This window comes from Protopterus annectens, chromosome 7.part0 (assembly GCF_019279795.1).
Source record: "Protopterus annectens isolate FY-2018-M chromosome 7.part0, PAN1.0, whole genome shotgun sequence".
In the NCBI taxonomy this organism is placed as follows: Eukaryota; Metazoa; Chordata; order Ceratodontiformes; family Protopteridae; genus Protopterus; species Protopterus annectens.
This window is the reverse complement of record NC_056739.1, coordinates 1,466,874,293-1,466,901,903: the sequence shown is the minus strand read 5'-3', so window position 1 is coordinate 1,466,901,903 and position 27,611 is coordinate 1,466,874,293.

Genomic DNA, 27,611 nt, shown 5'->3' with positions numbered 1-27,611 from the left:
TGGAGTCATCTACATACTGTATACATGTAGCATCTGGGATAGCTTTGGGTAGGTCATTAATAAATAATGAGAAAAGGAGGACACCCAATATAGAACCTTGGGGGAAGCCAAGGGTGACAGGTAGAAGGGGGGATAGATTGTCTTTCCATAGTACAGCTTGTTGTCTGCCATGCAGGTAAGAGTGGAACCAGTTGATTACTAGATTGTCTAAGGAAAGTGATTTTAGTGAGTCTAGGAGTAGGTGGTGATTCACCACGTTGAATGCTTTGGATAGATCGAGAAAGAGGGCTGAGGAGAGCTTATTCTGATTATGGTTGTAATTTAAATCTGCTTTTTGTTCTTGTATTGTGTCTGGAGCTTATCTCCCCTTGCCTCTGCTGAAAATGGACTTTGATTCCAGTCGGACTAACCCGGTCAACAAATGTAAAATAAAAATAAATAAATAAAAGTAAAATATTGTGTGAGAAAAGGAGAGAAGGGCAGTAGTTGTACTATGGGCAGGTCTAAATCCGTGCTGGGATGGGGCTAGGAGAGTATTCTGAATAAGGTGAGTTAGAATTTGCTTATGTATGCATTGTTCCATTATTTTGGCTAAGGGAGATATGACAGCTATAGCTCTATAGTTAGAGAGTTCAGTGGAGTTTCCCCCTTTATGAAGTGGAATAATGAGGGAGATTTTCCAGATGGAGGGGATGTAGGATTCGTGGATAGTACGATTGATTAAGAGGGAGATAGGGTATGCTATTTCATTAGCGGCCTTTTGTAGAAATTCTGCAGGAAGTAGGTCTGCTGCCAGGGTGGTGGGTTTTAGTTTCTTAAGTAGGGATTTAATATAGTCAGTGGGGATAGGATCAAATTTGAAGGGAGGCACATTTACCTGAGGGAATGTGATAGTAGTAGAGGTGTTGGGAGATAGATTATTAGTTAGTGACTGGACTGTTTCTGTGAAGAAAGTATTAAAGATCTTTGCAACACATTTAGGAGGTAGATGTAGGGTAGCTGAGGGGGTGGGGGTTGAGGATTTACCTTGGTAGAGCAGTTTGTTAAGGCCTGACCAGAATTTTTGTGGCTGATTTTGGTGTGTTAGCTGTAAATTGAAATAGTAGTTTTGTTTGTCTAGCAAAATGGGCTTTTTTGCCTCGTTTCTCATTTGTTTGTATCTAATGTGGGCTTGTGGGGATTTGGTGGATCTCCATGTGGTCCATGCTGCATTTCTAGCAATACATTTTTGTCTAGTACTATTGGTTAGCCATGGAGCTATTTTGTTTTTGGTTCTGATTCTTCGTTTGGGAGCATACCTGTCTAAGATGGCAAGGAATCTAGCACTGAAGTTTGAGACTGCTTCATCAAGGGGAAGTAGTTTAAGATTGGCCCATTTACATGAGTTAATTTCAGCCTGGAAATTAGTCAGGTTAAAGTTTTATGTATTCCTAAGGGTTTTAAAGGTGTTTGGTTAGACGTCATCCCTTTTTCTGATTATATAGGTTAGGGGGTGGTCACTCATGTCCTCAGGTAGGGTGCCTGATTTGTATAACTGGGGTTTGTTATTTATTAATATCCAATCTAGGATACTTTCCTTATTGTTGGGCTTATTGATTCTGGTGGGAGGAGTAATTTTCTGGGAGAAGCCATGTAAGTTGATATGGGTGGTGGGGTAGTTTGATGAACATGTTTTCCAGTCGATATTGAAGTCCCCGAGAATAATAGTTTCTTGGGGGTGGTTAGTGGACAGCCATTGGTGGGTCCATTCTAAGGTGTCTATGTTGTCACCTGGTGGAATATAGATACATGCTATGTTTATAGATCTGTGTTTGTTAAGCTGGACTTTTGTGATGATTGTTTTGGCGTTGCTAGTTTTCAGGTCTTGTGGGGTACTAATTGTGGATACTTCAAGAGTGGATTTATACAGGATGGCTACTCTGCCACCTTTCCTACCTTTCCGGTCAAGTCTTATTATATTGTAGTTGGGGGGTATAATTTCATTATCAGGGATAATGGGTTTGTGTCAGGTTTCTGTAAGGCATAGTAAGTCAGAGGAGTGCATGTCCAGGAGGGCATGCAGATAGTGAATTTTCTGATTTATACTTCTGATATTTAGGTGACAGACTAGTAATGAATTAGGGGCATCATATGAGCGTCATAGGTTAGAGAGAGAGTGCCATTTGTGGAGTTAGTGGTAGCAGGTGAGTTTGGGTCTGGGTTAGGGTGGATGTCGCCATCAGCTATGAGGTTAGGTAATGTCCTCCTTATAAGTTTGTGAATCTTTAGTAGGAGTTGGTGATAGTATTTAGACCTAGGGTTTATATAGGTAGCTCGTATGGGATGGAGAGGTTTTGGAGTAGTAGAATTAGAGAAGAGGTGGGGTAGTATTGGTGTGGGGTGGTGTGTTTGGTTGCTAGTGGTGGCACTGGAAGTAGGATACTGAGAGCTAGGTAGTTAGTGGTATTCATAGGCAGTGAGAAGATAAAGTATTACAAGTGGGGGTATGAGGTAGTAATGTGGTCTAGGTTTTGGTGATAAGGTGAGAGTTAGTGGAGACATTGTGGGGTAAATAGTAGTTGGGATAGAGAGTATGGGTGGGGAGATACAAGAGAGTGAATTGTGGTGGGTTGGGAGTGGGGGTTGGGTGTAAAGAAAGAATATGTTGTAGTTGGTTGATTGTGATGTGTGGGAATGGCTGAGTAATGAGGGGCTGTGGTTAGGTGAGTATAAATGTAGGAGCACTGGGGGCAGGTAGGAATTGGGGGCAGGGTAGGGGAGCGGAGTGAGCCCTTAGGGCGAATGGAGCGGGTAGAGCCAAAGGAAGGTGAGCTTCTGGACAGATTGGGTTGGGACCAATCAGCTGTGTGGATAGCAGGACAAGTAGCCAGAGTGCACAGTGGGAAATGATGGGCTCAAAGGACTAGAGGTGGGGAAACAATTATGGTAGTGGGGGAGAGGGGTAGTAAGTAGAAGTAATGATTAAAGTATACTGGATAGTAGATCAGGAGGTGCTCGTAAGGCAGGGGATAATAGGTGTATTCACGCTGCCATCTAGTGGCCAAAACATGAAATGACAGCAGAGTTTCTTGTAGAACCCGGGGCTGGGAAACGTAAAATGTGTGGCTTTACCATAGCTAGGAGGTCATGGAAGGCTAGATAAGCAGGTCCAGTGGAAGGGATGGGTGGCTGCTGCAGTACCTGTTAGAGAGCGGGTCTAGCCACATAGCAGGGTTGTGGGACTAACAACTAATATTAGCACAACTCGACATTAATCACACATACTTTGATTTAAATATATATATATATATATATATATATATATATATATATATATAATTTTATTTTTTATTTAACATTTGTTGACCGGGAAAGTCCGACTAGGTTCCACAGAGCTTGTTTTCAGTGGAGGCCCAGGAAGAAATGCTCCAGATGCATGACTTTGGAATGTCTTTGGAATATATATATATATATATATATATATATATATATATATATATATGCCATATTGTAAATGTATGTCAGAATGTTATAACAGAATCAGTTACTTATTGGACAACATATACAGATATGCAAAAGAATATGCTCATGAAGAAAAAGAGTTTCTACAATATTGTATGACTGAAAAAAGTTGCATGAATGTATCTATTACAAAAACATTTAGGAGAAGTATTCCATATACCACTGAAAAGTATTTTCAGAACAACTTTGTACAAGGTTCCTCCACAATTACAGTGGATTGACTTATAAGTTCTTTGAACAAGCTCAAGTGGATGCCAGTCACTAAGAAGCTTAATACCCAGAATCTCATGTTCGAAACTTGCAAGTGCCCATGTAGTCCTTCATTTCTTTTTTTGAAGGCATGAATTAATGAGCCAAGTTTAATTGAGAGTGGGGATTTATTCCATAAGCTGAAGTCTTTGAGACATGAAGCTGCACATTTCACTGAGATATTGATATTCATTTTTAATGAGGCTAAGTACCCTCTTGTGCTCAGGTCACCAGAGAAAGATACTAATAAAGGGTTTCATATAGTATGGGATTCTTTAATGCTGTGTCTGTCTGGCAAATATCACCTTTAACAAGGTGATAAGACCCAGAAATAAAGAGTTTCTATACTCATTGGCTATAAGGAAAGACTCAAAGCCCTTTGATCATCTTTGTTAGGAATTTTGAGACTTTATGTGAGTAGGTTACAGAACAGGGTAGAGTACTGTATAATTGGTCAGATAAGAGCTATGCAAAATGGAACAATTACTTCTTTAGCATGGCCCTCAAATCCATGGAGGATCAGTTGAGCAACTATATTTGCTTTGCAAATAGTAGTGGCTATGTTAATAATCAATTAACAGTTCACCATCTAGAAGGAATCCAAGGTCTTTAAATATAGGTTCATAGGTTCATAGGTAGGTACTAGGTTATCTGCCTGAAGGCATTTATAAGCCTAGCCAGAATGTGCTGGCTTTCACCGCCCCCTTAGATTAGTTCCCTATGCCTCTGTCCAGCAGAGCCATTGAAGTGATCCCTGGGGTAAACTTTCTGTTTCCCATCCACTCTTCAAGGTTTCTTTTGAAGAGTGTTAGCGAGAAGCTCTGCCTAATGTAGATTGGAATCTTGCTCCAAGGCATGGGAAGTCTCTGGGACAGGAATCTATCCCTCCAGCACGTCTTATTTATTGTTGTGGTGAGGTTTAGATCCCTAGAGAGTGTGGCTCGAGGGGATAAGATTTTCTTTAGGTGGAGCATGTCCATCAATTCTGGGTTGGACATGGCCTTGTATGCCAGGCAGAGATCACCTCTGAGTAGGCGCTATGCAACCAAGTACAGCTGGAGTTTCTTCAGTTGAGCTGCATAGGGCATCTGTTTGAGGCCAGTGATCCTCTTGGTGAGGTACTTCTGTGGTCTTTCTAGCTGTTGCAGGTGTCTTGTAAAGTACATCCCAAATGGGGCGTTGTACTCTATGATGGGTCTAATGAGTGATGAGTAGAGGGGCAAAATGACTTCTTTTGATCTGGATGTGAACCCTTTTGTGATTAGGTGGGCCACATAGAAGGATTTTCTAACCACTTTGGAAATGTGATTATCAAAGGTGAGATTACTATCTACTTGGGTCCCCAGATCCCTTATTATGTCTTCCGTATTTAGGGGACTACCACTTATGTGGTAGTTTGTGGGTACTTTGTTTTTTCCAAAGGGGATGACTATGCACTTTTTGGCATTTAGCTTGAGACCATGATTTTGACACCAGGTATCTGTCTCAGTGAGACTCTTTGGGAGGATGTCTGTGTCAGCTGGAGAGTCAATTATAGCCCCTAGTTTGCAGTCGTCTGTGAACTTGGTCAGCCATAGTCCTCCTGTGATTGTCTGTACCTTTGAGAAGTATATGCCGAACAGGAGAGGTCCTAGGATTGAGCCCTGGGGAACGCCACTTGTAACTGGTTTAGAGTCAGACCTAGCTCCCACAACTCTCAACATGTGGGTTCTGTCTGTGAGCCAGTTGGCAACCCATCTTGTGACATAGGGGTTTATGTTCAGGCTGGTGAGCTTGTCTATAATACCAGAATGGGGAATGGTGTTGAAGGCCTTAGCCAGGTCAAGGTAGGCTGTGTGTACCACCTTTCCCTCATCTTTCCCTCATCTATAGCCTTGGTAACTGTCTCAAAGAAGTCCACCAGGTTTAGGAGGTATGATCTGCCCTTAACAAAGCCAAACTGGATAGGGTCTAGTGTTTGGAGGTTCCCAATGTCTCTGTTAATGAGTTCCATGATGATGCGCTCCATAGCCTTATATATTGCCATATTTCAGCTGCTGTCTATCAAAAGTGTATAGATCTAATGTGAAGGAGTTCTAATTGCCAGAATGCTCATTTTTAATATTGATTGCAAGGCCATTTCTACTGTACCATTCATGTGTAATGTTAAGTGTGGTTTGAAGAAAAGTTGTATCAGGATTAAGGACAATGCTCCAAAGGTTATAATTGTGTTCGTACTTCATGAGCCAGAAACTGGAGATAGTGTTATCATCTGAGAAAAAGATGCTAGAAAGAATTGTCCCCATGACAGAGCCCTGAGAGGCTTCATTGGTAGAAGGGGTGGGAGCTGGTAACAGTAAGAATCCACCTAGTCCTAAATTCTATGTATGACCCTGCAGACCATTGTGAACTAAAAGTATCACAGTTGCATTTGCCTTCAGATTTCTGAGTTTATGTATGATTCCATCATTGGTGTAGTATCACATGCTTTTGCCAGATCTAGGTAAAGGTGCATGGACAGACAAGTCTTCATCCAGGGCAACAGTCACACTTATAATGAAAGAATAAATAGCTTAAACATATGAGAACTAACTTAGACAAAGCCATACTGTCTTAGGTCATGGAGAATAAAGTTTCTCAGGTATGCCTGCATATGTTCCATTCAATTCTGTCCATCACTTTCTGAGGATGACTGGTGTACAACTATTGTGGTCTGTGGAAGGACCTCCTTTGTAGATTGGGACTACAATAGCTTGCTTCCAGATATCAGGTGCACAGCCATTTTTAATGCTTTATTAAGAATGCGCATAGGGGAGTTAATAGACTATTTTGATTGCAAAAAATAGGTTCTCCGATATTTCCTCTAGTCCATTGAACTGGTGTTTATGACTTACTGATGGCAGACATCTATTTCAGATCTGATTTTAATATAAATCAAGTTGCAAGGAAGAAAAATGGATTTAGTTTTAGTTTGTTTCTTGACATTTCATCCACATCTATACATAAGTATATTAGCTATATTTGATATCTTAATAAAAAGTAGTAACAGATGCAGGACCGAAAAGAAAAACTGATAATCAAACAAACGGTCCAGGCAGCAGCAGGTGTCAGCCAGTAGAAAAGTTTATTTTTAAAAATTCACCACATATTTAGCCTTATGTAAGGACTGCCCAGCATTTTATGTTGGAAAGTCTGAAAGGGCACTAAAAAAGCAGATTTATGAAGACACAACATTAAAAAGAAAAATTTGAATAGTGCACTATATAGGCACCTGCATACGAAACCCTTTCTTTTTGGGATTTTGGAACAGGTTTGTGTGGACCCCAGAGGGAGAGATTGGGAGAATTGATTAGGCTGCAGGGAAACCTTTTGGCAGTTGAAACTGAATGCATCCCAACCACCAGGGCTAACCATATTTTCATTAAGCCCTTTTTAAAGAAGAAAAGTGAAAAATTGTAATAAATTACATTTTTACACATCTTTTGTGGTTTATGTTGTGAAAAGCTTTTTATGCTTAACAACATATGATTAAATATTTGTAATAAATTTATAACATGTCATTTAATGTATAGGAATGATTTTAAAATGTGCTTTTGATTACATCTACCTGTGGGTTGTTGTGTAACATTTCTTATGTTTTTAGAGTGTCTCTAAAATTTTTGGTGCTTTTTTATGAATGTGAGTATTTATAGACCTGATTTTATGCTTGCATTTGCACTTGAAAAAGCCCTGTATTGTTGTCAGGGTGAAAGCGCTTGTGGTGAATTTTTAAAAATAAACCTTTCTACTGGCTGACACCTGCTGCTGCCTCGACCGTTTGTTACTTACAATGGTGCAGTTTTGTTCTAGCATACTATATTGATAGTTTTTCGCCTTTGATGTCTTACTTACAATGGTGCAGTTTTGTTCTAGCATACTATATTGATAGTTTTTCGCCTTTGTTTTTCATATGTGATTGTAGAAAGTGTTATTGCCATTACCTGCTTTGATGGCAAATCTTACTTTGAATACAATTTTGCTGTTCTTGTCATCTTAGTGAGGTCTTTTGGATAACCTTCACCTTGATACACTGTGTTGAATAAGATTGAATTCTTTGTAATCTCTTCTCTTTTGATTTAATAATTTTCTGATATTGTAACTTTGCTATTTAAGTATATTGCTGAACTACCCACCATTTGATTTAAGGGGATGGCGTGATTAATACAGTTATCTGAAGGTATGTATATAATTCACCAGTAAGCTGCATTGGGGAGGCTAAAATATGAACACAATGTTTAATATAAGGTGAGTGTTCAGGGTACCATAGGCATTTTGTATAAAGTCATTAAAGATGGTATTTTATTAGATATGGTTAGTTCTGTTTGAGGAACATCCCAGTATTTTGAAGTAGAAGGAATAGGGGGATGAAGCGACACAGCTTAGCACAGCTGTTAAGAATGTTTATCAGGATGATCTAATATGTTTCTCCCTTTGATAACATTTTAAAATATTTGATCAAGATTATTAATGTTTCTGACAGTTTATAACAGTTTTTGCTACATCAAGGGATATTTCTTAATCTACAGAAATATAACCAAAAAGGGAAGCACCAACCAGCACATAGCAGATATGTTGAGCAGAGAATATTTGCGTGAGAAGCACGAAACATTGTCATAAGAAGAACTTGAGATTCTTCAGGAGAAAGTGCAGTCACCAATCACAGAAGAAAAAATTAAAAATATGTCAGAGCTAAATTAACATTGACTTTGAAAATATAACTACCAAAAAAAGTTATATAACAAGTAATGTAGAATTGTGCCATATGCAGTCCATACCATTCCAATACTCTACAGGAAGAAATTATGGCATAAATACTAGGTCTTCTTTGGAATAAATAGGAACACATTTGTTTTAGTATAAAGACCACATATATCTTATATGTGTGGAATATCAGTCAGAATCCATGTAGATGTATCTTATATGTGTGGAATATCAGTCAGAATTCCTACAGATATATCTTATATGTGTGGAATATCAGTCAGTATTCCTACAGATATATCTTATATGTGTGGAATATTAGTCAGAATTCCTACAGTTATATCTTATATGTGTGGAATATCAGTCAGAATTCATAGATATATATCTTATATGTGTGAAATATCAGTCAGAATTCCTACAGATATATCTTATATGTGTGGAATATCAGTCAGAATTCCTACAGATATATCTTATATGTGTGGAATATCAGTCAGAATTCATAGATATATCTTATATGTGTGGAATATCAGTCAGAATTCATAGAGATATATCTTATATGTGTGGAATATCTGTCAGAATTCATAGAGATATATCTTATATGTGTGGAATATCCATCAGAATTCAAAGAGATATATCTTATATATGTAGAATATCAGTCAGAATTCATGGAGATATACCTTATATGTGTGGAATATCAGTCAGAATTCCTACAGATATATCTTATATGTGTGGAATATCAGTCAGTATTCCTACAGATATATCTTATATGTGTGGAATATTAGTCAGAATTCCTACAGTTATATCTTATATGTGTGGAATATCAGTCAGAATTCATAGATATATATCTTATATGTGTGAAATATCAGTTGGAATTCCTACAGATATATCTTATATGTGTGGAATATCAGTCAGAATTCCTACAGATATATCTTATATGTGTGGAATATCAGTCAGAATTCATAGATATATCTTATATGTGTGGAATATCCATCAGAATTCAAAGAGATATATCTTATATATGTAGAATATCAGTCAGAATTCATGGAGATATACCTTATATGTGTGGAATATCAGTCAGAATTCATAGATATATATCTTATATGTGTGGAATACTGTCGGAATTCATAGAGATATATCTTATATGTGTGGAATATTATTCCAGGTTTCCTGAAATACTAAATCTGACAGGCAAAACAAGTAGAAAAGAGATTAGTGCTTGCTTTAAAGTCTATATCCTTAAGAAAGGGTATACTTGATGTTACCATACTTGATAATGGTTCACAGTACAATAGCTGAGAATGAGGATTTGTGCACAGGTTCATAGGTGAGTGCTAGGCTAATGGCCCTGGAGCCAACACAAGCCTAGCCCAAGAATATTCCCAGTCATCCTGTTGCCAGACGCTAGTTCCTTGTGCCCCTATTGAGCAATGCTGTTGAAATGATCCCTGGGGTGAATTTCTTGTTACCCAGACACTTGTCAAGATTTTTCTTGAAGAGGGCTAGTGAGTTTCTCTCCTTGACATGAATGGGTAGTTTATTCCAGAGTATGGGAAGTCTCTGGGTTAGGAACCTGTCCCTCCAGCAGGTTCTGTTTAATGTGGTGATGAGGTTGAGGTTTTTGGAGCGTGTGGTGCAGAGGGATTGAGACTTTTTCAGATAAAGCATGTCTAGCAACACTGGGTCAGACATGGCTTTGTATGCCAGACAGAGATCACCTCTAAGTAGGTGATATGAGATGGAGTAAAGTTTGAGTTTTTTGAGTCATGTCTGTATAGGGCATTTTTTTGAGTCCTAGGATCCCCTTTGTGAGGAATTTCTGTGGCCTCTCCAGTTGTTGCAGGTTTCTAGTGAGGTACATGCCAAATGGGGCATTGTACTCTATAATGGGTCTAATGAGGGATGAGTAGAGAGGGATTATGATTTCTTTCTTCCTGGATGAGAAACCTTTTTTAATGAGGTGTGCCACATAGAAGGACTTTCTAACTACAGTGGCAACATGGTTGTCGAAGGAGAGGTGCTATCTACTTGTGTCCCTAGATCTATTATCACACCTTGGGAGTTGAGAGGGCTACCATCAATGTTTTAGTTCGTGGACACCGTATTTTTCCCAAAGGGGATGACAATGCACTTTTTAGCATTGAGCTTAAGACCATGATTCTGGCACCAGTCGTTGGTGTCTGTGAGGCCATTTTGTAGGATGTCTACGTCAGCTTGAGAATCAATAATAGCTCCCAGTTTGCAGTCATCTGTGAATTTGTTCAACCAGAGTCCTTTGGTGTTGGCCTGAATGTCAGAGAAGTAGATACCAAACAGGAGAGGACCCAGGACAAATCCCTGTGGGACTCCACTTGTGACTGCCTGGTAGTCGGATTTGGAGTCCTCTACTTTCACCATGTGGGTTCTGTCCATGAGCCAGTTGGCAACCCATCTTATGATGTAGGGGTAATTCCAAGGTTAGTGAGTCTGTCAATGATCCTTGAGTGGGGGATGGTGTTGAAGGCCTTGGCCAGATCGAAGTAGGCTGTATGGACTACCTTCATCAACTCCTCTGGTGACAGATTCAAAGAAGTCTATAAGGTTGAGCAGACATAATCTGCCCTTCACAAACTCAAACTGTGAGGGGTCCAGGGTTTGAAGGTTCCCTATATCCCTATTTATGAGGTCCATAATGATTCGCTCCATGGCCTTACAGATCAGGCTCATCAGGCTGATGGGGCAATAGATTCCTGGGTCAGTAGACGGTCTCCTTTGTGGAGTGGAATGACTGTAGTGGTGCAACATTCAGTGGGAATAAAGCCTGAAGTGAGGATGTGGGTAAACAGGGCACTTGGGTGTGGTGCCAGTTCCCTTTGTAATTTGTGTAGAACACAGCCAGGTATATTATCAAGTCCCATGGAAGCTGTATTTTTGGCTTTGGATAGTGCGGCTTCTATCTGTGCTACTGTGATATTAGGGATTTGGCATTCCTCGGGTATTGGGATGGGCCCTTTAGGGGGTGAGGGGTGGTAAAGTTTGCACTAAACCTGTCGGCCAAAATATTGGCAATATCTGTTGGTTCAGTATAAGTGGTGTTGTTGTGCAGTAGCTCAGAGCACCTCTGAGTATTGTTATGCAGATTCTTGGCATAACTAAATAATGCCTTGTGGTTATCTTGAGCATCTGTTGCATTTTTTTTTTCATAACTAGCTTTGGAGGTTTTTTCCTTCTGTTGTAGAGTTTGTTAATGGCAGGGGACCACCAGATTGGCTTCCTTTTTTGGAGGACAGGATCTTGTTTCTGTTTGGTATGGCCTGATCCATGCACTTGTGTAAATGGTCATACAGTGCCTTGGTGTATGATTCAGCGGCCATACATCCTTTCCCCATTTGCATGAATGACATGAAGTTTGACATTTCTGTATTAGCTGAAAATTGGCTTTGGAGAAGTTTTTCATTGTGTTTTCCTTCATGGGGGGGGTGAGGGTGGGCTTAATTTGTTGTCATGGGCATGAGGCAGAATACAGCCATGCACTGAAAGACGTTACAAAAGAGGTTTTCAGTAAAAAAATAAATTCATGTAATTTCAGTCATATTTTTGCTTTCAGGGAGAAAATAAATTGTTGTCAATGTTTAATGTTCAAAGCTGACAGACTGAACGTTTCAAGGCCAATTACAAGGTTAGAATCACTTCCCAGGCTAATGAAAATCACAAAGCCTTCTTCAACTGTGTCAGAAACCTTGTAGGTAACACTCAGCAGTGTGTAGGACTGTTGGTAAATGACACAACCTTCACTGACCAGGGTGACATAGCGAATCTACTGGCTGATAAATTTAGCACTAACTTCACCCCCAACTCCCTCTCCCACTACCCAATGTGAAGTCCCTTCTAGCATATCCCTCCCAAATATCAAAAAGGAGGTCAAAAACACTGCTTCATTGGGCCCCAACAATATCCCCTGTTGCCTCCTAAATAACCTAAAACATGATCTAGCACAACCTGAGACACCGTTCAACTACAGCCTCAAAACAGGTTACATGACAGTTGAATGGAGGGCCACAACAGTCATCACTCTTCATAAGGGTGGACCATCAACTTACCCTGGGAAGTACAGACCCATCAGTCTGACAAGTCTAATATGCAAAGGGAAAGAATGGATTATCAATGGAAATGATCAGAAAGGACATTGGCAACATATTCCATCCGAGTTTGACTTTAGGTCTTGCCTACTCAGCCTGGTAGACTTCTTTGTGAAGGTCACCAAGCCCATGGATGAGAGGAAAATGGTGCATACAGCCTACTTTGACCTGGCCAAGGTGTTTGATACAATACCCCATTCAGGTATTCTTACCAAACTCTCAGAACTAAGCATAAATCCCTACATAACACACTGGATTACTGGCTGACTCACAGACAGGACCCAAGAAGTCAATATCTGTGAGACCACCTCCATCAGGAGACTGGTCACCAGCAGAGTACCCAAGGTCTCGGTGTTGGGTCCGCCCCTGTTTGACATCTACTTGTCAGCAGTCAAGGCTAATGCCAGAGGCCTCTGACTCACCAAGTTCACAGATGACTGTAAATTGGAAGTGGTTATAGCTTCCCCATGACAACAACATACTACATGAGAGTTTAGCACAAACAAATGACTAGTATCAAAGCACAGATTAACATTCAACACCAAGAAATGTGTTATAGTCCCCTTTGGGAAACTGTCCATCCAAGCTAATTACTCCATCAATAAAACACTGCTAAGAGCTGACCTAATTGTTAGGGATCTAGCAACATATGTAGACAGTAATCTGATCTTCGAACAGCACATAGCCAAGATAGTAAACAAAAATCAATTCTATGTTGCCTAACTCACAAGCAAGGGTATGACGTCCAGGTACAAGGAAGTTACAGTATCACTCTACTCAGCCCATCAGAACCATGACAGAGTACAATGCCCCCTTTGGCATGTACCTAACCTGGCACTTGCAACAGTTGGAACACCCTCAGGGTTTCCTCACCAACAAAATCTAAGGTATGAATAACCCAGCCTACACAGATCGCCTTAAGGCTCTAGCTCTGTACTCAGTCTCCTACATGTTACTAAGATGCGATCTCTGCCTGACATTAAGGCATCCTTGTTTCCAGCTCTGTTGGATTTCTTGCACATCTGCAAAACCAGCAGCAGCAGAAGTACTAGCTCCAAGGACCTGAACTTTGCCTGTGACATAAACAGAACATGCTGGAGAGACCTATATGATGTGTATCTCAAAGGATCCCCATGCTATGGAATAAGCACCACATCTCCATGAAGCAGAGTTCATCTCTGACCCTATTCACATGAAAACCTTGATCACTGGATGGTAAATCTCATATACTCTGATGGGTAGAAGTCAGCAGTAAGTAAATTAATCCCCAAATAATATACCTCCCACACACACAGGAGTTAACTGGTTCAGTTAGCACCCTGGGCCGGTGATATGAACCAGTGCTCCAACCCCTCAGTTCTTCAAGTGAAGAGCAAATAAGCACTTCACTGTAAAAAGCCATAAGTAATTGGCTTGTTATAGTTAGAGCTACACACTCTCCACCAGCAAAAAAAAAAAAAAAAAAAGATGTTTCTTCTACTACTGACACAACAACCAGGTGGCCAAATGCATGACATGTCCTCCCTCTCTCCAGCCTGGCTATTCAAGTCCCGTTTCTGTGCCCTAACCCAACACTCCTTTAACATATTTTATTAAAAAAAAAACAAGCATTTCTTCTTTGAGACTATAGCACACTGTTTGAGATGAATGTAGAGAACAGTTGCTCCAGTTTATACCTGCCCGCACAGTGAACTTTAGCACTCATGTTTTAGTTAAAAAAAAACTTTTTAAACTGTAGTAAACAGTTGCTCCAGTAACTACCCTGCCTGCATGGTGTACTATAGCACTCATGTTTTAGCTAAAACAAAAGCAGTTCTTTCTAAGCAAACTGCTTCCTACAAATGTATCAAACAGATACTACAGTTTATACCCTGCCTGCATGGAGCACTATAGTGCTCAGGTTTTAGTTAATTAAAAAAAAAAGAATTTTTTCTTGTAAACTGTAGAAAACTGTTTGCTGCACTGTAGCAAGCAGTTGCTGCAGTTTACATTACATACAGAATGCTACAGTGCTCAGGTTTGATCACAGATGCAATGCCAGCTTTCCAAAGCTGGTATTACATTAAAGAGCAATTGGGATCAGCTGATTGCATTGCCAGCACATTGAACCCGGGGCTTTTGCACCTCTTGCTCCACCATAGCTATGCAACTGACCCCACATGACCCTTAACTACCTCCATACTAAGTATCCCACCATGTAGGAATCCAAAGACCTCAGAGACAAAACAGGGTTGGGTTGCATGGCTAGGCTTGCAAAGACCCTAGTGATGGTTAGCCTAGTATAAACCTATGAACCCATGAACTGAGAAAAAGAACAAAAGCACAAATGTTCTATGGACACTGCAAACCACAACACATTTATTTAGAACAAGTACAAAAGTACTTTCATCTGTAACTGTTAGACATTTTCAGATAACAGAAAGCAAGTGATACACTGGTATTTTAAAACTTTTGAAATCACATCACACTTTTGTGCCAAAAAATTTAAAGCAACAATGTAACTAAAATGCAGTAAAGGCATTAGTATCATAAAAGGAAAAATAAATAAAAAAATACATCATTTTTATAACAATACCAAACAATAAAAACATTTTGAGCATACTGCATGTAAATGAGTAATAATTTATTTTAAAAACTTATTTTAATAGACTTGTAATGATGGTAATCTTTTAATTTCAGTAAGCAAGTGATGGATAGAGTCCATTAAGTCCAGGGGGTTATGTGCATTAAGACATAATTGCCATAACAACTCTCTTTTCTCTAAAACTTGCCTCCAGTTGATCTAACACCACATATTTAAAACAATATTCTGCCAGTCACTGAAATATTTAAACTGGACCTTGCCATTTTTTGTTCTGATGGCATACAAATGTTCATAAATTCTTTCTATCAATATGTGTTCAGTCTTTCCTATGTAGAATGCTGAACAGTTCTGACATAGGGCCACATAAACAACCCCTTTAGACAGATAGTTGTGTCTACCATTAATATACCATGTTTCATTTTTTATTACAACATGATCTGCACACAAGATGCTTTTACAAAACATGCATGAAACACATTTAACTATATCTTTCTTCATACCATCCTTGTTTTTGTTAAATAATGATTCAAGCATATTTTTCATATTAATGCCCTTCCTATAGATGACCAACGGCCATTTAGAAATGTTCTTCCTTAAGTCTGTGTTGCCATGTACTAGTACCCTATTTTTATTCAACCCCCACCTGATGAATTCAGAGTCCAATGAAAAGGTGGTAATAAAACTGCAGGTATACAGAATTTCATTATCCCCCCAGGGTCCTTACTGCTAGAAAAAAAAAGTTACATATTGATTCTGTCCTTTATAGTCCAACAAAATAGGATGGTAAATATTAGACCACTTCTTACAAATCACCTCATTCATTGAGTTGTTAAATAAACGTCTCAGGATAACCCCTCTTCAAGAACATATTTTAAGTATCTCACATTCTTCATCAAAGTCACCAAAAAGTGTAACCATACGTGACAGACTTTTTTTGTTTGGCAGGTGGGAGCTGGAGTAATAAAGGAAAGAATTTGAGTAAGTGGGTTTTGAAGATCTTAGCTGTCATGATTTTTTTTTGTCCTATCCTTCAATAAATTTACATCCAGATATGAAATAGTGCATCAACATTGCAAATGGAAAGGCTGTTAAAAGTATTTAAAATAACTTTAATAAATTAAATAAAACAAAAATAATTCAATAAAATATAGCTGGGCCTCCAAAACAATAAGCGCATTCGGCAGATCTGCCTTCTTCAGATCATAATAATTCCAGGCTGCTGGTTGGTTTAAAAATATTAATTCGACCAATCATAGCTCATCAAACAGTAGACATCTCTCTTTTCAGCCAATCTTAAGAGTGCAAGAAAAAGTACCCAGGAAATGTTATGGTGCTAGAGCTAAGATTACTATTGGTTGTAACTTTTGAGAAACGGCCAATCATTCAATCAAAGCATTCATAACTATCCAATCCTATACATGTCATTCAGAGTAACCAAGAAGTTCCAAATGTAAGTCCAATAGGGGAGTAACAATTTACAATCTAGACCAATCATAGATTTAATAAATAGTTGACTTGGGTTTTACATTTCCTTAAATATATGGCCAAAAGTTTGAAGGGCGTGCCATTCAACTTAATTTACTTTATAGTTGAAAAACGTATTAGGGAGTGAACCCATCCTCTGTATATGTTTTTATCATCCAGTCCTGTACATATTAGACAGGATAGTAAGCAATTAACATAATTTCAAGTTTGCATCCAACACAGAAGTTGTATTTCTCAAAGAAAGGTGATTGCGAGGATAACTGAGATTCGGACTAAGTAACCAGGAAGTTTCCAAAGCTTCAGCATGTATCAAATTAAGAAGTTGGATTATGCAAACAGAACCAATCACAAAAATAACCAATAATTAATTCAAACCATATGCTTCTTTGAGGACCTTCGCAAACAGAGTTGATCGCGAAGATAACTGAGTGTCAAGCTGGATAGCCAGGACGTCCTAAAGCTTCAGCATGTATCCAATTGAGAGGATGTAATTTGCAGGCAGAGCCAATCACAAGAATGACTAATAGCTGATTCCAACCATACACTTGCTCGAGTATCTGCTAATAAAAATGCATAGGCATGCCTTTTGGCTTCAATTCAACTAATCATAGATTTACTGCAAGGCACTAAAGCTGTCATTGATTATAAATTTGGCTAATCTTCACTTGAAATATTCATGATGAATGAACCAGACATATAGGTAACAATCAAAATAACCAGGGTGTTCCAGAACTTCAACATCCAATCAGAAAATGAAAAATCGTGGTCAAGGCCAATCACAAGCGGGCGATTTAATAATCCCTTGTATAACATGGCCAAAACAGCTAATAAGTGTATCATTAGCTTGATGGTTGGAAAATAAGGACCAGTCCTCTGCATATAACAGATTATCCAGTTTTGTAAATGGTTAAACAGAATAATCATATCCAATAAAGAAATTGTACTTTGCAAACAAAGCCATTTGCAAGAATAGCTAATGTCATTTCGATAGTCAGGAAGTTCCAAGGCTGCAGCATGTATCCAATAGAGAGGCTGTGTTATATGAACAAATCCAATCACAAGGATAACTGATGGTTCATTCTAATCCTACGCTGCCTTGAATATCTGGCCAATAAAAATGATGAGGCATGCCATTCAGCTATGGTTTGACTAGACATAGATTAACTGTGAGGCACAGCATTGTATCCATCTTTCTTAAAGAAACAAATGGAGTTAACAGGAGGAGATGCATTGGGCGGAAGAGTTATGAAACTTAATTGTAATGTGTTTAAAGAATTCAATTCTTGTATATTTATAACCAGTTCAACTAAAGAACATCCAAGTAGATCAAAGCCTGATGACTCAAAGCACAAGTTAAAACCAGAGTTCATGAAGCATAGAAGATGACACAGTGAATGCCTTAGATACAGTAAACATTAAAATATCAGAATAAAATTCATACACCATCCTTCGGGTTTTCCTAATAGAAGACCTAGTATATTGAAGACAGTACTTAGATAAAAATCCCTCTGTTTTTCGCTTAATGTATTAACTGATATTAACTGATAGTGAGATGTCTATTCTTTAGAATTGGTTTGAGAGGAACCATATTGTTAAGTCAAGGGTGGTGATTACTTCACAGATTGTTATTCCATTTTAATTCACAAAGCTCCATTCGATTGGGAAGATCACCACCTTTAGTGGAGGAAGGAATAGTTTCCAAAGCTTTGAAAGAAAATTTATGTGTAGGGTTAGACAAAATATGACAAGCAAGGCTATTATTGGTGTCTTGTTTAGAAATATCCCTAATATGACATAAAATCGTGATTCTAAATTGCTGGTCAGTCTTCCCTACATAGAAAGCTGCACATTCACGACAGGTTACCAACTAGACTAGGTGTTGAGTGGTACAAGTAGCTGATGCTTTAGGATAATAGTTCTTGCCAGTTACTGGGTGCTTAAATGTATTGTTTTTATCAATGAATTGACATGCTTTACATTTGCCACAACAATGTGTACCTTGGCTAATAATATTCTTTTTGTGATGGAAACCATCTTTATTACGTAACAACTGCTTCAAGTTGTTTCTGTTCTTATATAGAAATCTCGGTTGGTCACCAACAATTTCTTTGATCTTCTCATTTTCTAGTAATACTGGCCAGTATTTTCTAATTATATAACATATTTGTTATCCATACCATAAGTAAGAGTACAGTTAATACTGTTACTCTTTTTGGATGATGACTTCGTGTTAGTGATGTTACTTGGAAGATTAGTTGGCTTTGCACCTTCTGAAAAGTATGGGTGCGCTTTCCTGCAAACAGAATTCTGTAAGTCAGAATTCAAAGACAATTCTTTGTCTCTGTATCGTCTTTCTGTGAGTTTCTGTTTTAGGGAGGGGCATTCATTCTTATATACATCCTCCTTTGTACATAGCCTGGACACTCGTACCAGTTGATTTTCCATGATATTTTTGAAAATATGACCTGGATCCATACTGTCTCTATGCAGATAGTGATTGTGCCAGGTGTCCTTACGATGTATTTTGGTACTGAGTCCAGTATTACTGTCCAAGGTTAAGGTAATGTCTAAAAAATTAATTTCTGTTTTAGAATAATCAGTTGTAAACCTTAAGGATGTTGTGGGAGTTTAAATATTCAGTGAAAGCTATTAGATCTTGTTCATTACCTTTCCACAGAAAAAAAAAACATCATCAACAAAATGACCATAGAAGAAGATATTCTGTAACCACAGGTTGGTATTGGTAAGTACATATAGTGATTCCCAATATGCAAGACTCAAGTTTGAGTAACTGTTAGCACATGGGGTGCCGATTGCCACACCCCATGTTTGCCAATAGTTGATGTTCCCATAAACAAAGATGTATTCCAGAATCAGTTCTAGAAGACAACAAACTACATCTATGTTTGTTACCATATTTAAGGAAAGATTTCTAATAGCATGAACCCCATATGTAAGATTTGTAACATCCATTGTTACTAACAATAGATTCAATAAGCTGGAAATCTTATGGAATTTGGTATGTAGTGTAGTTAGAAAACTACCTGAATCCTTAATAACAGTACTGGTTTTGGCTAACAGGCTCTTCAATTCATTTTCAACATACATTGACAGCGGTTCAGTTATCCAACCTCTACCAGCTACTATTGGTCTTAGAGGTGGATTGATCAAGTCTTTATGAATTTTTGGTAAACCGCTTATGACTGGAATAGTCGGCTTAAGCACACCGAAAAAAACAAAAAGTTCTTCATTAATCCATTTTTCCATTAATAGCTCATATAAGGTTCATAGGTTCATAGGCTGGTACTAGGCTATCCGCCCTAGGGCCTATACAAGCCTAGCCATAACAATTCCCTGGATATTTCTTCTCACAATATTTACTTCTCTGGACCCCTGTCTAGCAGGGCGACTGACGTGATCCCCAGGGTGAATTTCCTATCTCCCATCCAATCATCAAGGTTCCTTTTGAAGAGGGCCAAGAAGGTGCTCTGCTTGACATGTATGGGCAGTCTATTCCAGAGTATGGGGAGTCTCTGGGTCAGGAACCTATCCCTCTAGCATGTTTTGTTCATTGTGATGACAAGGTTTAGATCCCTGGAGCGTGGGGCTCTGAGGGATTGGGATTTCTTTAAATGGAGCATGTCCAACAGCTCAGGGTTTGACATGGCCTTGTATGTTAAGCTGAGATCACCTCTGAGTAGACGATATGCCACAGAGTATAGCTGGAGTTCTTTTAGATGGTCAGCATATGACATCTGCTTTAGGCCTGTGATACTTTTAATGAGGTATTTCTGTGGTCTTCCCAGCTGTTGCAAATGTCTTGTGAGGTACATACCAAATGGGGCATTATACTCTATAATGAGTCTAATGAGGGATGAGTACAGTGGGAAAATGACCTCCTTTATTCTGGATGAAAAGCCCTTAGTGATGAGGTGTGCCATATAGAAGGATTTCCTGACTGTTGTGGTGATGTGGTAATCGAAAGTGAAACCACTGTCCACTTGTATCCGTAAGTTGTCACATATCTGTTTAATATTTTGTTCTAATAAGCTTTTGCTAATGATTCTGTAAGTCTTTTGATCTTTCAACATTTCCTCCATATGATCCCTATACAACATGGTGTCCAAAATAACAATAGCCCCACCTTTGTCCACAGGTTTAATAACTATGTCCTCTCTGTTTCTCAAGTCCATTAAGGCTAGCCTGTCATTAGCAGTCATATTGTGGAAATGATGGTGGTTCTTATTCATTTCCCTAAGTTTACTTACTTCATTTTCACATAATCATATGAATAATTCCACAGATGGATGGTTAACTGGTGCGAAAGTACTAGGTTGTTTATATTTGCATCTTTGTTTAACATCATTGTTGCCAAAAATATGTTTAAGGCTTACATTCCTTCCAAATAATTTAATGTCAGTAACAAACTCATTTAAATCTCAGTGTATTGAAGGAATAAAGGTGAGACCTTTGCCTAAGATACCTATATGGTCATCACTTAAGGAGATGCTGGATAAATTGACTAGCAGGCTTTTTAAGGGGGCATTCAGTAGTTCAATTTCTTACTTTTCCTTTCTTGACTCTGTGTTCTTTTGTTTCTATACTCGTTCCCTTTTACTGGGATAGGAAAAAGAAAAAAGGGTTATGAATTGCTCCTTCCTTAGGTTTAGTTCCTATGCATTTACTAGAACCAGAATAATTTTTGGCCCTTCCAGGGTTTGGTGAACCATTAATATCTATGGGAGCAAGTGCATCAGGCAGTTTAAGTTTTCCTATATTATTAGACTGGATATTTTATTAGGGCCATCTAGATCTAACTGTGACAAGCGTTCCTTGAGCAGAGGTTCTTTAATGCTGTCTCATCACCTATTAGATGGTCTATTCCTCTCAATATTCTGATTGGATTCTTTGGGCCATTCAAAAACGTTACCACTTTTGAAGTCTTGGAAATCCCTGTAGAGTTTCTTGGTTTTCTGTGTTTTAAGTCTATTATCATAAGCTGATAAATTCTGCTGCAACATCTCTAATTTATGTATACATGTGTCAGTAAGCTCTATATTCTCCAATTCGAGATGTTTCATCTTAATAAGATCAGAAATTTGGTCTTCTTCTGGTTTAAAATAATCAATTAATAAATGCATATAGTTGAAGCCAGCTTCCAAGTTAATAGTTTGCCATTTCACAAGCAGTTCTGGATATTTATTCCCATAGCTGGATAAACATTTCACTCTCATACCTCTCAAAATAATTTTGTGGTGAATACAGGCTTCAAAGTGGAAGCGTTGCCATTGGAGTCTTGAGTCTTTTTAACCGAAAGGCAGTATCTTCTACTTCATGTAACACTTTGTCAAAATTTTCTGTATTCTCATTAATCTTAGTGGGTTCAGTCAGATCCATTGCTAAAGTTAGCTGTATCAACGGATTTCTTGACTCAGTTATCCTCACAATCAGCTTTGTTTGAGAAATACAACTTCTGTGTTGGATGCAAACTTGAAATTATATTACTTTCTTACTATCCTGTCTAATGTGTACAGGACTGGATGATAAAACATATACAGAGGATGGGTTCACTCCCTAATACTTTTTTAGCTATAAAGTAAATTAAGTTGAATGGCACGCCCTTCAAGCTTTTGGCCATATATTTAAGGAAATGTAAACCCAAGTCAACTATTTATTAAATCTGTGATTGGTCTTGATCGTAAATTGTTACTTCCTTATTGGACTTACATTTGGAACTTCTTGGTTACTCTGACTGACACGTATAGGATTGGATAGTTGTGAATGCTTTGATTGAATGATTGGCCATTTCTCAAAAGCTACAACCAATGGTGATCTTAGCTCTAGCACCATAACATTTCCTGGGTACTTTTTCTTGCACTCTTAAGGCTGAAAAGAGAGATGTCGACTGTTTGATGACCTATGATTGGTGAAATTAATATTTTTAAACCAACCAGCAGCCTGAATTATTATGATCTGAAGAAGGCAGATTTGCCAAAAGCGCTTATCGTTTTGGATGCCCAGCTATATTTTATTGAATTGTTTTTGTTTTATTGAATTTATTAAAGTTATTTTAAATACTTTTAACAGCCTTTCCATTTTCCGTGTTGACGCACTCAGGATACCTTCCTTAGTTTTCATTTTTTGATCTGATATGTCTTCAGCAGTCTGTGGTTATACTCTCAATATATATGAAATAGTGTCTTCTACTTATTATGTGAATTGCAGGAAATCTGTGGTCTGATTAATGAATTCTATAAACTCATAAATCTTATCCACACCATCCTTCAAACAATAAATATATCATCCAGGTACCTCATACAGAGCTACCAGGAATCCTTGAAGCCACTGCTAAAAATGTATTTTTTCTCCCATTCTACCATCACCATGTTAACATAAAGGGATCCACAGGCTAAGCCCATGGCTACACCCTTTTGTTTCAGGAAAACTGGTTCTGAAACACTATAAAACTGCTATGCAAGACTATGTCCAAAATTTGAGTATATAGGTTAACTCTGTCCTGAGATAATTCAGTAAAATTGTGTAACAACTCAGTAAACCATGATAGCCCTATATAATGTCGAATAACTGTATAGAGGTTCCTGACATCTGTCATCAGAAAAAAAATGTGGATTCATCAAAAGTAAGGTTATTTCATTTTTCCAAAATGCGAAGAATCTTTACATAAGTAGTCGATATTCTGCACATACTTCTTTAAATAATGGTCTAAAAATTTTCACCAAAGAAGAGGTAATAGAACATCTGGCATCTATGATAGGTCTCGTAGGTATTTTTTTTTTATCCTTATGGACCTTTGGTATGCCACATATTGTTGGTATCATAGGGTTTTTAATGGACAAAAAATTGTGTTCATTAACATCAGTTTATACCTGTGTTAACATATCATATAAAGCTGAGTGTATCTTGTTATAGGCAATATTAACCTCATGTTTTGACACTTGAGTGTAAGTATTGTCAAATAAAACCCCATACATTTTTCCACATACTGTATATTGGCCATTAGAACTACCCCACCCCCTCTGTCCGGCTTCAGTATGTGGACGTTAGCCAACTTCAATGAATTTATTATATCCAACTCATTCCCAGTCATGTTGGAAAAACTTGGCACAGCTCTACTAGGTATACTAGACCTGAGGTCCAATTCACACAACTTTTTGAAAATGTTTAATGTAGGATGCAGGGGTGGTTACAAATACTGGCCAATTTCAAATGGTCATTGCTCAAATTTAAATAGCTACCAAAAACAACCTTAGATTCAATTTTCTTATATATATATATATATATATATATATATATATATATATATATATATATATATAACTTCAAATCTATGAGAGTCTCTGCTAAGTGGGCTCTGCTTCAAACAACAAAAGAGAATTCAGCTTGTGACTGTTGTATATAGAAATAACTGTAGTTAAACACATTAAAATCACCAATGCAATTAGTTACTATACAGCACCCAAGGCCTTTAAAAACATTGGTGCCTTCGGTCATCTGTTCCATACTTTCCTTCTCGGTGTCCCTGACCATTCCCACATAGGGAATTGGGGAGCAGGTTGTTGTTGTAATTCCAACCCAGCCAAGGCTCTCTCTGGGCATTTGTTTGCCCTTTAGTCTCTCTGACTGACAAAGTGGTGGAAATTCCAAAGGGGATTCATGTGAAATTTGCCCACGCTGAAGTTTTTCATCATTGACCCATATGTTATGGTCTACTGCCATGCACTGGTTATTCTTCTGAGGCAGTCTGTTACCCCATTCCTGTGAAGGACGGGGTTTTGAATAGGCTTAGTTGTCAGCATATTTAAGCCTGTCCCTCTCAAATTTCCCTTCCTTCCGCTCCTTCATTTTGTTAATTTGAACATGTGTTGAGTGGTAAATATACACATCTTGCATTTTAAATTGGCCATAGTTCATGTCCTCTGTTATTGTTTTGTCAAGAGAACCAATGTCACTTATAAGTCCATCAGTTATTGTAGTGTTATGTTTCAGCAAGAGTTCCATCAATTCACAGCCATACTTATCAAACAGCTGCAATAAGTCATTGTGTAAGGGTGAGTTGGTTACTAAATCAGTTGAGTATTTCCAAACCCTAAGTCCTTTAGGGACCCTGTTAGCCTTGATGGATTCTATAAGGTAGGTGTTCTCAAGCTGCAGCTTACAAATTTTCAATAATTTACATTCAAACTCATCAAGGCGTTCATGTACTGTGACATTGCAGGTGCAGTATTATTAGAAAAATAACATTTTTTTGTAACCATTCATCAAGTCTAGGAACAGTTTGGTTAGCTGAGTCATTAATATTCAAACTGTTACAGTTACTGCTGGCAGAACTCACATTCTGTATTGGCTTCTGAACTGTCCTTGCTCTTCCAGAAATAAAAATAGGGTACAGTCCCACCGGTTCCCTCTCCTGAGAGTTAACTGGACCTACCTGCACTTGTAATAAGTCCATCTTCTGTGATAGTTGTTAAATATGTAGGGTCAAGTGTCCCACTGAGCAGCAAGTCAAAGTCAGGAAACAGAGGTTGTGAGACGCCTGGTCTACCTGTACCCATGCTGTACCAAACAAATTAATAAAGTACCCCAGAGAAACACAAACCAGGAAAAAGAACAAAAAGCATGAATGCTCAGTGGTCACTGCAAACCACACCACGTTTATTTAGAACAAGTACATAAGCGCTTTTGTCTGTAACTATTAGACTCTATCAATCACTTGCTTACTGAAATTAAAAGCTTACCAATGTTACAATTTTTTTAAAAATAAGTTTTTAAAATAAATCATTATGCATTTATGTGCAATATTCTCAAAATGTTTTTGTTTGGTATTTTTATAAAAATTGATGCATTTTTTAATACATTTTTTTTCCTTTTATGATACTAATGCTTTTATTGCATTTTAGTTACATTGTTGCTTTAACATTTTTGGCGCAAAAGTGTCATGTGATTTCAAAAGTTATTAAATAGCAGTGTATCACTTCCTTTCTGTTATCTGAAAAAGTCTAATAGTTACAGACGAAAGTGCTTATGTACTTGTTCTAAATAAATTGCAGTAACCACTGAGCATTTGTGCTTTTTGTTCTTTTTCCTGGTTCGTGTTGCTCTGGAGTACTTTGTTGTACCTATGAAATGAGATGACAAATGCTTGAAATGATACATAAAATACTTATGAAATAGTAAAGTACAAAGAAGCAGGAAAATATATAATTCATTGTCCAGAAAAGTTGACCCAAATATAATCGGGTCTATATCAGGAAATCGGACTTCCAAAATGTTGAACACCATAAGTTCGAATTTGGAAGATCGAATTCGGATAACATCGACACTTCAAAACAGCGGATTTTTTCCCAGGGAAAAAATTTGCTGTTCCGAAAAACACACACATAACACAATCACCTTCAAAACCTACACTAAACCTAACATACACCACTATCTATGCACTATCCTTAACCCAGCCCTAACCCTAAAGCTGTCACTACCGCACACTTACCTGACCCGCACCCTAACCCTAAAGTCTGTCACTACCGCACACTTACCTGACCTGCGCCCTAATCCTAAAGTCCATCACTACCGCACACTTACCTGACCCGCGCCCTAACCCTAAAGTCCGTCACTACCCATTCGTACACTTACCTTACCCCGGTCCGAAAATGCCAAAGCCGCAGAAATGGCCAACTGAATTCCTTCCATGGGAAAGAATCGAGTTTCCACGGCTTCGACATTCTCAACTTTTGAACTAACAAGTTTGGCTGTCCGGTTTGGCGTTCACAACATTCGATTTCGTGATATAGACCCAATATAATGATTAATATAGAGGTGTGCCATATGCAATTCATGCTATGATAATAAGCCAAAGGAAGAAGTTATACCTTGCCAAATAGCAGGTCTTCTGTGGAGCAGAATGGACATACATTTGTTTTAGTTTAAAGAAGATATATTTCTGATAAGTGTGGAATATCATTCAGAATTCCCTGAAATAATACAACTGACAGACAAAATAAGTAGAAAAGAAATGAGTATATTTAAACCTATATTCTCAGAACAGGTTATACTTCATGTTGCTGTCCCTGAAAATGGTTCACAGTACAATAGCCAAGAGTTCAGCAGATTTGTGCATGGGTGTGCATATAGATCTAACATCTAGTCCTCATTACCTGTACTTTAATGACAAGTGGAGATATCTAACCAAACAGTGAAAAATCTCATTACAAGGAGCAGAAGCAAAAGTTATAGGGACTGTCATCTCACACGTTTGGAATACAGAAATGCTATGCTGCAGAGGTACAGTCTCTCCACAGTTAATTTTTTAATGGGCAGACATTCCATAAAACAAATCACCTACTTCAGAAATTCTCCTGGTATCTGGAAATCAATGTAAAGAAAAGAAAACACTGCAATAAACTCAAACAAAACTGAAATCTTCCACATGTAGTTCAGAAGGAAGGAAGACTAACTGAGACTACAAAGACCATGGGAAGGTTCATAGCCTGAAGATGAAGTAGCTGATAAAGTAACTGAACTGAACTAAACTGTCTTGTACTTCATGGGGAAGATGAAAAGCCATATAGATGAGATCACAGACAAATGTATAAAACAAATGCATTAAAGTACAAGTAAGACTGGTACCCAACATAACGCATCTAAGATACTTCAGGTGCAGCTAACATTGAGTAAGACAGCGATTCAGGTCATAGACTGCTATAAGTCCCCAACCATGGCCCAAGACTCACACTCCACATTCCTAAGCACCCTGGAGAATATTAGGGTCCAACCTAACACTCTCAAACTGGGCGACTTCAACTACCCCTCCATTAACTGGGAGAACTACTCATGTACCAATTCACTTGCCCAAAGTTTCCTGGAATTTCATTCATCCCAATGCCCTGGACCAGTTCTTTCTTACCCCCACTAGAGGTAGCAACATCCTTGACCTGGTCATTACTAAC